This window comes from Pipistrellus hanaki (genome assembly GCF_964339955.1).
Source record: "Pipistrellus hanaki genome assembly, chromosome: 3".
Lineage (NCBI taxonomy): Eukaryota > Metazoa > Chordata > Mammalia > Chiroptera > Vespertilionidae > Pipistrellus > Pipistrellus hanaki.
Window position 1 is genome coordinate 68,288,487 of NC_140505.1, and position 11,156 is coordinate 68,299,642.

The following is an 11,156-nucleotide window of genomic DNA, read 5'->3' on the forward strand; positions in this document are numbered from 1 at the left end:
ATTGTGTGAAAGTAACATGCTGTGTACCTTACACAATTTTACATGTCAAATTTATTTAATGAAAAATAAAGCATACAAAGTGTTGATTTGATACATATTTCTTATAGTCTTTAGATAGCAAATTTAGCTAGAGAAAGCATGCTTGAATAAGTTTTTCACTCTACTTCACCAAGGCCAAATAAGGTAGAGGAGTAGGTGAGAAAATTCAGTAAAATTTAGCTGCAATATATTGTTTTCCATGTAGAGAGTTATCAGGTTCATAAAGAAAAAGTAGTTAATAGCAGATATTTCAGATCCCATGACCTTAAAGATCTCCTTTTTCCTTGAATGCTATATTTAATTCAAACATTTTATTTTGAATTTTCTCCTTTGAAAATTTATATTTTGGACACAAACTAGTAGTCACTAATGGGTTTTGATATGGCATACAAATATCCAGAGACTAGTCTTAACTGACATGTAGTGGTAAAGGACAGTGAGCCTAACAAAAAAAAGGAAAACAATAAAAAGAAAAGAAAGAAGGGAAAGAGAAAGAGAGAAGAGAGAAAAAGAGAGAGAGAGAGAGAGAGAGAGAGAGAGAGACAGAGAGAGAGAGAGAGAGAGAGAGAGAGAGAGAGAGAGAGAGAGAGAGAGAGAGAGAGAGAGAGAGAGAGGGAGAGAGAAATTCATTTAGTAATTTGGAAAAAAAGTGATTAGGAAAAAAACTCCTAATATTAAAGTTCTATTACAAATCACATAATTTCTTAGGGATCTTATTGCCAACATATGCAAATTTTCTTTTCCCTGAGTGAATCATAAAGGTAAATATTATGTATATCTTAGATTGATTTTGTTAGATGCATTTTTTTTATACCTTAGTCAGAATTTCATCTCACATTTTTTACTAAAATTTCAAGATTTATATTATTAAGGTTTTAGAAGCCCAAGTTTAATTAGCTTATTTTTTCCTTCTAAAATCTTCTACCGTTTAGACACAATAAAACCACAAAGCAGTCTAATAAGCAATAAGTGCAAATAATTAATGCAACACATTGAAACAAATTTAATTTATATTTCTCCCCACTTCTCCCTGGGGAATAGAGAACTTGAAGTTCCAGAGATTGAAATGCTCTAATTCCACTTATTTTTAACATGTTATGGAACTCAAAGTTTTTGTAAACTGGAGCCTTTGCAATTTAAGTTAGAACCTCCCTTATAAAATTATTTTAAAACTAGAGGCCTGGTGCATGAAATTTGTGCATGGAGGGATGTTTGTTCCTCAGTCCAGCTTGCACCCTCTGCAATCTGAGACCCCTTTCACAGACTGCTGGCTCCCAACTGCTCAACTGCCTGCCTGCCTGATTGCCCCTAACAGCTTCTGCTTGCCAGCCTAATCTCCCCCTAATCACTCCCCTATAAGCCTGATTGATGCCTAACTGCTCCCTTGCTGACCCAGTCACTCTAACTGCCCTCTCTTTCCAGTCTGGTTGCCCCTTCTGCCCTACCCTACAGGCCTGGTCACCCTAACTGTACTCCACTGCTGGCCTGGTCCCCTCCAACTTCCCTCTCCTGCCAGCCTGGTCACCCACAACTGCCCTCTCCTGCAGGCTGGTCACCCACAACTGTCCTCTTCTGCTGGCCCCTTCCTCCAACTGCCCTCCTTTGCAGGCCTGTCACTCACAACTACCCTCCCCTACTGGCCATCTTGTGATGGCCATCTTGTTTCCACTTGGGGACAGCCATCTTTGACCACTTAGGGGCAGCCATCTTATGTGTTGGAGCGATGGTCAATCTGCATATTACTCTTTTATTAGATAGGATTATTTTTAAAGTGAATTATAAGCTTCCATATCTGAGAAAATGACATAGATCAACGAGTCCAAGCTCTTCTTATTAAATAAAACCTAAAACCCTGACATTTTTTAAACAAACAGAAGAGGACTATGAAAGGTGTAGACAAAGTCTTTAGGGTTTTCTATGTACAGTATCATGTCATCTGCAAATAAAGACAGTTTTATGTTTTCTTTTCCAATTTGGATGCTTTTTACTTCTCCTTCTTGTCCAGTTGCTATGGGTAGCTTTTCTAGGGCTATGTGAATCAGGAGTGGTGAAAGTTGGAATCCCTGTCTCATTCCTGTTCTTAGGTGAAATGATTTTAGTTTTTTCCCATTGAGTATGATATTGGCTTTAGGTGTGTCATATAAGTCTTTTATTATGTTGAGTTATGTCCCCTCTCTTCCCATTTTGCTGAGGATTTTTATCAAGAAAAAGTGTAGGATTTTGTCAAATTTTGTCAAATTTTCCTACATCAATTGATATGACTATGTGATTTTTAGCTCTTAATTTGTTTAGGTTATGTATCATGTTTATTGATATGTGGGTATTATACCATCCTGGTATCCACAGGATAAATCCCTCTTGGTCATAGTGTATGATCTTTATGATGTAATGCTGGATCTGACTTGCTAGAATTTTGTTGAGGATTTTGGCATCTATGTTCATGAGGAATATTGGTCTGTAATTCTCTTTCATTGTGTTGTCTTTATCTGGTTTTAGTATTAGGGTGATGCTGGCTTCATAGAATGAGCTTGGAAGTGTTCTTTCCTCCTGAATTTTTTTGAATAGTCTGAGGAAGATAGTCTTTAGTTCTACTTGAATGTTTGGTAAAACTCCCTTGTGAAGCCATCTGGCCTTGGGCTTTTGTTTGCTGGAAGCTTTTTGATGACTACTTTAATTTCCTCCATAGTTATCAGCCTATTGAGATTTTAGGACTCTTCCAGATTGAGTTTTAGAAGGTTGTATTTTTCTAGGAAAATATCCAATTCAGCAATGAAGCAGGATACAAAATTAACGCCAAGAAATCTATAGCATTTGTATATACCAATAGTGAACTTACATAAAGAGAGATTTAAAAACAATCTAATTTACCATCACACCAAAAAAATTAAGATACCTAGGAATAAATTTAACTAAGAAGGTAAAAGACCTATATGCGGAAAACTATAGGACACAGAAAAAAAGAGATAGATGAAGACATAAATGACATAAACAGATGGAAGAACATACCGTGTTCATGGATTGGTAGAATAACATCATTAAAATGTCCATACTACTCAAAGCAATCTATAGATTCAATGCACTCTGCATTAAATACCAATGACATATTCCACAGACCTAGAACTAATTCTTCAAAAATTTATCTGGAATGAAAAATAGCTGTAGCAATCCATCCTCAAATAGCTGCAGCAATCCTGAGAAAGAAGAACAAAGTGGAGGGATCTCAATACCAGATATCAAGCTGTATTACAAAGCAGCACAATTTACCATAGCTAAGATTTGGAAATAGCCTAAATGCCCTTCAGCAGATGAGTGGATTAAAAAAAATGTAGTACATCTACATAATGGAATACTACACTGAGGTATAAAAGAAGGAATTGTTACCAATTTGCCACAGCATGGATGAAACTGGAGAACATTATGCTAAGCAAAATAAGCCAGAGAAAGATAAATATCACATGATCTCATTCATTTGTGGACTACAATGAACAACATACTGATGAACAGAAACAGATCCCGAGACAGAGAAGCATCGATTAGACTGTCAAACCTCAGAGGGAAGGTAGGGGAAGTTGGGGTAAAAGGGAGAGATCAACCAAAGGACTTGTATCAGGCATATAAGCCTGACCAATGAACACAGACTACCAGGGAGGTGAGGGCATGAGTGGGAGGGATTGCAGAAGGGGCAATTGGGGAATAAGGATACATATGTAGTAACTTAATCAATAAAAAAAGAAAAGAAAAGAAAAAAGAAGTTAAAAAAAAAAAAAAGAAAGGTGAGGAGAAGAAAGACTGGTTAGAGAACTTGGGGCCCAAGTTTCAATACAGCCATGACTTCTCTGGGTTTCATTTTTGCTTCATCTTGATTTGTTCTGGACTTGGAGATAAAGAAACCAGCAATCCAGAACTTTCAAGGTATGCAGACAACAAAATCTTCTACATCTAGCCAGAGAACCAGGAAACAGTAGCCTATAAAGAATACTTTTTTGACAATAATGTCTTTATCTAAACACCACAGAAAAAACCCTGGTCTCTCCTCTCCCCATGCCAACAAAGATCTGCTGAGGAGCACAGACTTCTACCCTTTCAGGTTATAACAAGGTTCTCCAAGGACCCCACTGGGGTCATGTCGGAGACAGCAAAGTAGAGAGCTGGGACTTTCATTGTCATCAAGCGGGTAAATCCCACATTCTCCCAGGGGAGGAGTGGAGGCTATCTCTAGAGTCTGGAATTTTATCCCCATGGCAGAAAAGAGCTGCTATCCTCATCCCCAATATAGTGGTATAAGAGAGGACCTAGTAGAGAGTTAGGACTTTTAGCATCTGCCCGTGGTTGCACCCACATAGTGTTAGTGGAGACCATGTGAGAAGACTAATGAGAAAATTCTAATCTTCCCAGAGAGCCATGGAGGTATCACTGATGACCTACTCTTCCTCATGCCCCGCAGTTATGAGAAGCTACACACCTTAGGTGACAATGGAGACCAACTGGGATATTTGGACTTCAAAACTCCATCTGGGAGTCATAAGACACCATCCCTCTTCTCTCTCCTGCTTGATTGGTGTCAAAGGAAACCAGCTAGAATGAAAGGTTGAAATAATACCCAGAATTTAATGATATGATACCCAAAATGTCCAGGTTTCAACAGAAGATATTTTGTCCTAGCAAGAACCAGAAAGACCTCAAACTGAATAAAAAAAGAAAAATCAATAGATGTAAACACTGAGATGTTACAGAAATTAGGATTATTTGACAAAAATTCTAAACAGCCCTAAAAAAATCTTGAATGAGGAATTTCAAACACACTTAAATGGAAAAACAAAACAACAACAACAAAAGGCTCAGTAAATAAATGAAAGTCTCAGAAAAGAAATAGAAGGTATGAAGAGAAATGAATTAGAAATTTTAGAACTGACAAAATAACTAAAATAAAAAGCTCAGAGGATAGGCTCAAGAGCATAAAGAAGTAGGAAGAACCAAAACCGGTTTGGCTCAGTGGATAGAGCGTTGGCTTGTGGACTGAAAGGTCCCAGGTTCGATTCCGTTCAAGGGCATGTACCTTGGTTGGGGACACATCCCCAGTAGGGGGTGTGCAAGAGGCAGCTGATCGATGACTCTCTCATCGATGTTTCTAGCTCTCTATCCCTCTCTCTTCCTCTCTGTAAAAAATCAATAAAATATATTTTAAAAAAAAGAAGTAGGAAGAGGAAAGGATCCTCTGAATTGGTAGATAGAAAAATAAATATTACATAATTTGAACATTAGAGAGAAAATGGACTGAATAAAATTAGACAGAGATCCGTGCGTCTGTGAGACCATACCCAAAATTTAAGATTAATGTCATCAGAGTTTATTAAGAGAGAAAAAAATAAGTTGCTCTTGATGACTTTGTCTTTTTGTGATCTATAATTAGAGATTACAAATCCATCTTTAGAGAAGTTTGTTTATATGAATTCAGTTTACACATTTTGAAAGTATGTACCTACAAAAGCTTTTCATTTGAGTTTACCAGGTACCCCAGACAAGTCACATAAATTTATTTTTTCAGATTTAGAAATAATATACTCTAAATTCTCATGAAGAAAAGTCAAAGACATTTTATCCCCTTTCCCCAACCAGAGGGAATAACTTTTTTACTCAGTAACTTGTTCAAGTGTATGGAATCCTTCACTCAATATTTTTGAAGAAATTATGAATGGATGAATTAATTAATAACCTGAGATAATATAATGCAATTCTATTTACAATCATAATAAGTCTTTTGGAGAATCTAATTTTAAAAATTATTTACTCTAATACAAGGAAAAATACAGAAACAATTAATTTTGAAAATAATTTTAAACTAACATAGATATTTGACTTACCATATATTATAACTTGCAAATCTGTAATAAAGTCAATAACAATTTTAACAATATGAACTTATTATAAATCCATAATAAAAAAATTTGGAACTTGAACAAGAACAGTGTTATCAATAAAATAAAAGTGAAACTGAACTCACAACCTTAATGACATTTAATAGTTATTTTTTAGATAAGAATGGCAGTTCAAATGAGCAGATAAAGTGTTTATTAAGCAATAAGTGGGGTTAAGACATATATAGTTAACATATGTTATAAATATCTTAGATGTTTTAAGACAAATGAATAAGTGATAAAAGATATTTATTAGAATATTTAAAAGTAGAACTTTAGTGTATGTGCTTTTACAAATAAAATAATATAAATTAATAAAATATGCAGAATATTCAAAACAAGCATCTAAAAATTGCCAGGTGATATATTTTAAACTGTCATTTATTTCTAATAAAGTAAGTGCACATTTGTACAATAATGTAATTTCTAAATATTTGATTTTGAAAACATTTTCAGCAATAAATAATCTGTGCTTTCTGGGTTTATAAAAGCAAATACTAGCTGACAATCATGATGGAATTATAAACTGGTACCACTTTTGGAGATAAACAAGTAATACATAGAAAAAAACTTTAAATTGTGCTCTTGTATTTCTAGGAATATCTCTTCTCAAAAAATAATCATGAGATTATGTAAAAGTTTAGCTAAAAATGATTTTTACCCTACTTTTTTTTATTAGCAAAGTTGGACAAAAGTAAAATATTCAAACAGATGACATTGAGTAAATGTATCATGATGTAGCAACACAAAAAGATAAAAATAGAGAATATACAACAACATTCCGGATAGTGCTTATGTGTGTACTAAAATCCTGGGATGGTTAATATTCTTCTAGCTGCTTATCACTGTTTTCTAAGTTTTATGTATATTTCAGTTATATTTCATAGGTCAAAATATTTCTTTAATTTTTGTTGCTTTTTCTGTGGAATCAAATAATGCTAAAGACAAGGTTTATATATACCACTAAATTAACATTTCCATAAAAATTTTTCTTCATATGATTGATAAATTTTTTCCAAGTAAACATAAGCATAGATATTATTTTTTAATGGGGAACTATCTCTTTTGGTGAGACATTGGCATATCTGTATGCAATCAAAACGGTTTTTTATTGTGTTGTACATAAATCTAGGTACCGATTTAAAACACACACACTATGTACAAAATCTTCTGGGTTCTAATTATGTTGGAATCTAACCCACTCTGTGAAATGACCCACTCATCTAAGAAACCCGCGTGGCCACAGTAATCAATGTCTGAAGCAGGCACTTGACTGGGAGGTGGCAAAATCATAAAAACAAGCTTCTCCTGTCGTTCCTATTCTTGTGATTCTGTGTTCAGGCTCTCATTTTCCTCCCTCATGCTCTTGCTACAAATGTTATCCGTAATCAGGAGTGAAGGGATGGATGCACACCGCAGGCTGCAACCTGAGTGATTGCACCATTTAGACAGGATAATAATACCTGAAAGTATTCAGGATGAAAGAAACGTCCTATAATGTTTTTCTTTCAAAATACATATATGACATTAAAAATCAGTAATGCATGAATTTCTGTTCACCTTAGTCAAAATGTCCATTCTTAAGGTTATCCGAGGTGAGCTGTTTAATTCAGCCAATCTTTTAACCTTCCATCTCTAGTAGACCATTTGGAGATGTAATTCTCAAGACTGTCATGTTCAGCAATTGGACTGGATGGAGCCTTATTAGACAAGGGCTTTTCCCTGATTAATCACAATCAGTTCCCCTGTTCTGAAGAGCACTGAAAATCTGTGGGACTAGTTTTCAGAGACACTCAAGTCAGATGTTCTTATCAGAAGTGGTACTTTTTATACTCACAAATATAGAACCTGTATGATTGTTCCATGAAACCAAGTTCTTGTGCTATCGATTTAAAAGGCCATAAAATAGCCGAAATCGGTTTGGCTCAGTGGATAGAGCCTCAGTCCGAGGACTGAAGGGTCCCAGGTTTAATTCCTGTCAAGGGCATGTACCTTGGTTGTGGGCACATCCCCAGTAGGGGGTATGCAAGAGGCAGCTGATCGATGATTCTCTTTCATCGATGTTTCTAACTCTCTATCCCTCTCTATTCCTCTCTGTAAAAAATCAATAAAATATATATTTTTTAAAAAAGGTTATAAAATACATATAGCCTTTATTTCTATTTGCATTCTTAGTAAAATACTCTGTACCCTTAATTGTATAGAGCTTATGCCTGTATAGTTTATATAATAGTGTGTCAGATTTTTAAAAAGAACAGTACTCCCTTTGCTAATAAAACTATACATTTTAAGATAAATTATTTTAGTAAAACAGGATATAATTTAGGATTATTTAAGAAACCAAAACGTCATTGAATTTTCAACACTAGACTTTTAAATTTTATCTTGGGCTGAATCTACCATATAAATTTGATATTAATGTCAGTCCAATCATTATAATGAACACTCAGTTTCATTCCAAAATTCCACTCAATGTCAGTTGCAATATAAGTCTTTAGAAGTGATTATGAATTGGACAACTTAAAAATCACAGTGATTTCCATAACAATTGTAGATGCATCTTAAAGTAGAGTTTATGACACCTACCTAGGAGAACAGAAAGTACTTAAAATATTGATTTCACTGTTTCCCTTTGGCCAACTTAAACAAAAATAATTTTTATTTTTGATATTTTATTTAATGTTTTGTCATTCTATGTATTTTTATATTCATTTTTTTAGAGTGTACAAATATATGTTATGAATATCTGAAATTATAAATAGGTATATAAATAAAAGTTCCCTCTTCTAGTCCTGTCCCCATTTGTTACCTTGTACCTGCCTTTCTCAAATTTAACTATGGTTGCTGGCTTACTGGAAAATCCTTGAGAATTCATTTATGAGCAAATATGTATCAAAATATTTTACCTCTTTTACTCAATAATAAAGCACTTCAAACTTCCTTTATATATTCTGCTCTTTTCTTAGTTCACTGAACAATATACCTTGGGCACTTTCCACATATAAAGAATTTTTATGACTACTACATGATATTTTGTTATATTGATAGATAGATGTGTGTGTATAAAATTTGTTTTCTATTTTTAGATTTCTCAATTTCTTTTTAAATTGCTTGGCTTCAACAAATGCTGCTCCCGTGAGTAAATTGGTACATATATGCTTTCACTTGTATATATCTGTAGGATAAGTATCTAGAAATAAAATTGCTGGCATATATATATATATATATATATATATATATATGTGTGTATATATATATATATATATATATATATATATATATATATATATATAATTTTGCTGTATGAGAATTCTTGTTTTCCTAAAGTGCCTCTAAATAGTGGGGGCGGGGGATCAATGAGGGGGGAAAAAAAGACATCTGTAATACTTCCAACAGTAAAGATAAATTTTTAAAAAATGTATAGCCTGGCTGGTGTGGTTCAGTGGTTGAGTATTGGACCATGGACTAGGCAATTACAGTTCGGTTCCAAGTCAGGGCACTTCCCTGGGTTGTGGGCCGAATTCCCAGTGGGGGACATGTAGAAGGCAGCCTATTGCTGTTTCTCTCTCATCAGTGTTTATTTATCTTTACCCCTCTCCCTCCCTCTCTCTAAAAATCAATAAAAATAAATAATTAATTAATTAAATTCATATATATTTAAAATTTTGGTGTATAAGAATTCTTGTTTTTTGATAGTGTCTTTCACTAAATGTATTGCCAAAATTTTAAATCTTTCTAATCCCAGAGAACCTTTGATGGAAAAAAAAAAATAAGATCAGATCATAGCTATATAAAGTAAGTATCTGAGTTTCTTAGTTTAATATTATATGAATTTAATTTTCAAAACGTGGTGTTTTGTTGGAAATGTGGTACTTCCCTGGGGGTTTATAATTTGAAGCATGTAGAGGAAGCAAAATCTAACTAGACTTGTAGAGAATTAAGATTCACTACTTCATAAGGCAATGTCTGTACCTTTCTCTTCCCTAATGTATCTCAGAGATATGACATTATCCCAGTAGTAACAGTAGTTTACTGCAGCAATTATTCTTAAGAATAGGAAGACAAAACATCAGGATCTTGGTGGAAGGAGGTGGAAAAAGTTGCAATTAGAAAATTCCCCACTAAGAATTCATACATTCTTTCTAATTTGTGAAGAAATAGAAATAGTTAAGTATGACTGTCTATGAAACTATTTTTTAATTGCTATTTACCTATCAAAGCCTAGAAGACAAGCTGGTCATTGTGAGCCATAATATATTGAAGTACCTGATAGAAATGTGCTAATGAAGTTACACAGTGGACATCAATCAGTATAAAATAAAATAAAAAGTGAGTTTCATGAAAATAGGACTTTCTTCACTGATTCATCTTCATTGGTTAGAATTTTGTCTACCACATTGTTAATTCATAACATTATCCTAATATATAAAGAGCCAGGGTTTGTAACATCCCATACAACAGAATGGATGACCGAATGCCAGGTTGCGTGCTCAGCAGGCACGGGTGGGTGGGGACTGGCTAAAGGCTGACTGCTGACCTTTAGGTCCCTCCTGGGTCGCAGGCACCTCGGCAACCCAGCACGGACTGCCACAGCCAAAATTGGTGCAATATGATTGGTCAGGCGGCCCTGTCATTGCCCGACAATTGCCCTGCAGAGGGAGGCCCAGGCCACGGGCCAGGGAGTGCTGCAATGGCCCCAAAGAGGGAGGTCCAGGCTAGTCAGCTGGCAGCGGTGGGAGAAGCCGCCCTCTGGGGGGCGATCAATCATGGGGTTCCAGGACTGCAAGAGGGTACAGGTCAGGTTGAAGGACCCTCTCCAACACCCCCAAGTGCAGATTTTCATGCATCGGGCCTCTAATTATTAAAGAAATGGCTTAAAAATAATGTTATAGTAAAGTAAAGAAATCTTTTTTATTTATTTATTTATTTATTTTTGTTACTCATCGGGGTTCTAAGTCTGGATCTATAATTTCTAGATGCCTCTAAACAAAATAGTTAAACTCCCTTGTTCTCAGATGCCATTCTTTAAGATGAAGAAACTAGTAGCTGTATTATAAAGTATTAATAATTATACTAAAAGTACAAAAATCCATCCTGTAATTTTTTTGAGCTCCCAAGGTTAAGAATCACCATAGGAATCTTCAACTAGCAACGTCCAGACCAAGCACATTTTCCAGGTCCTTCAGGATAAGCAGCTTTGCC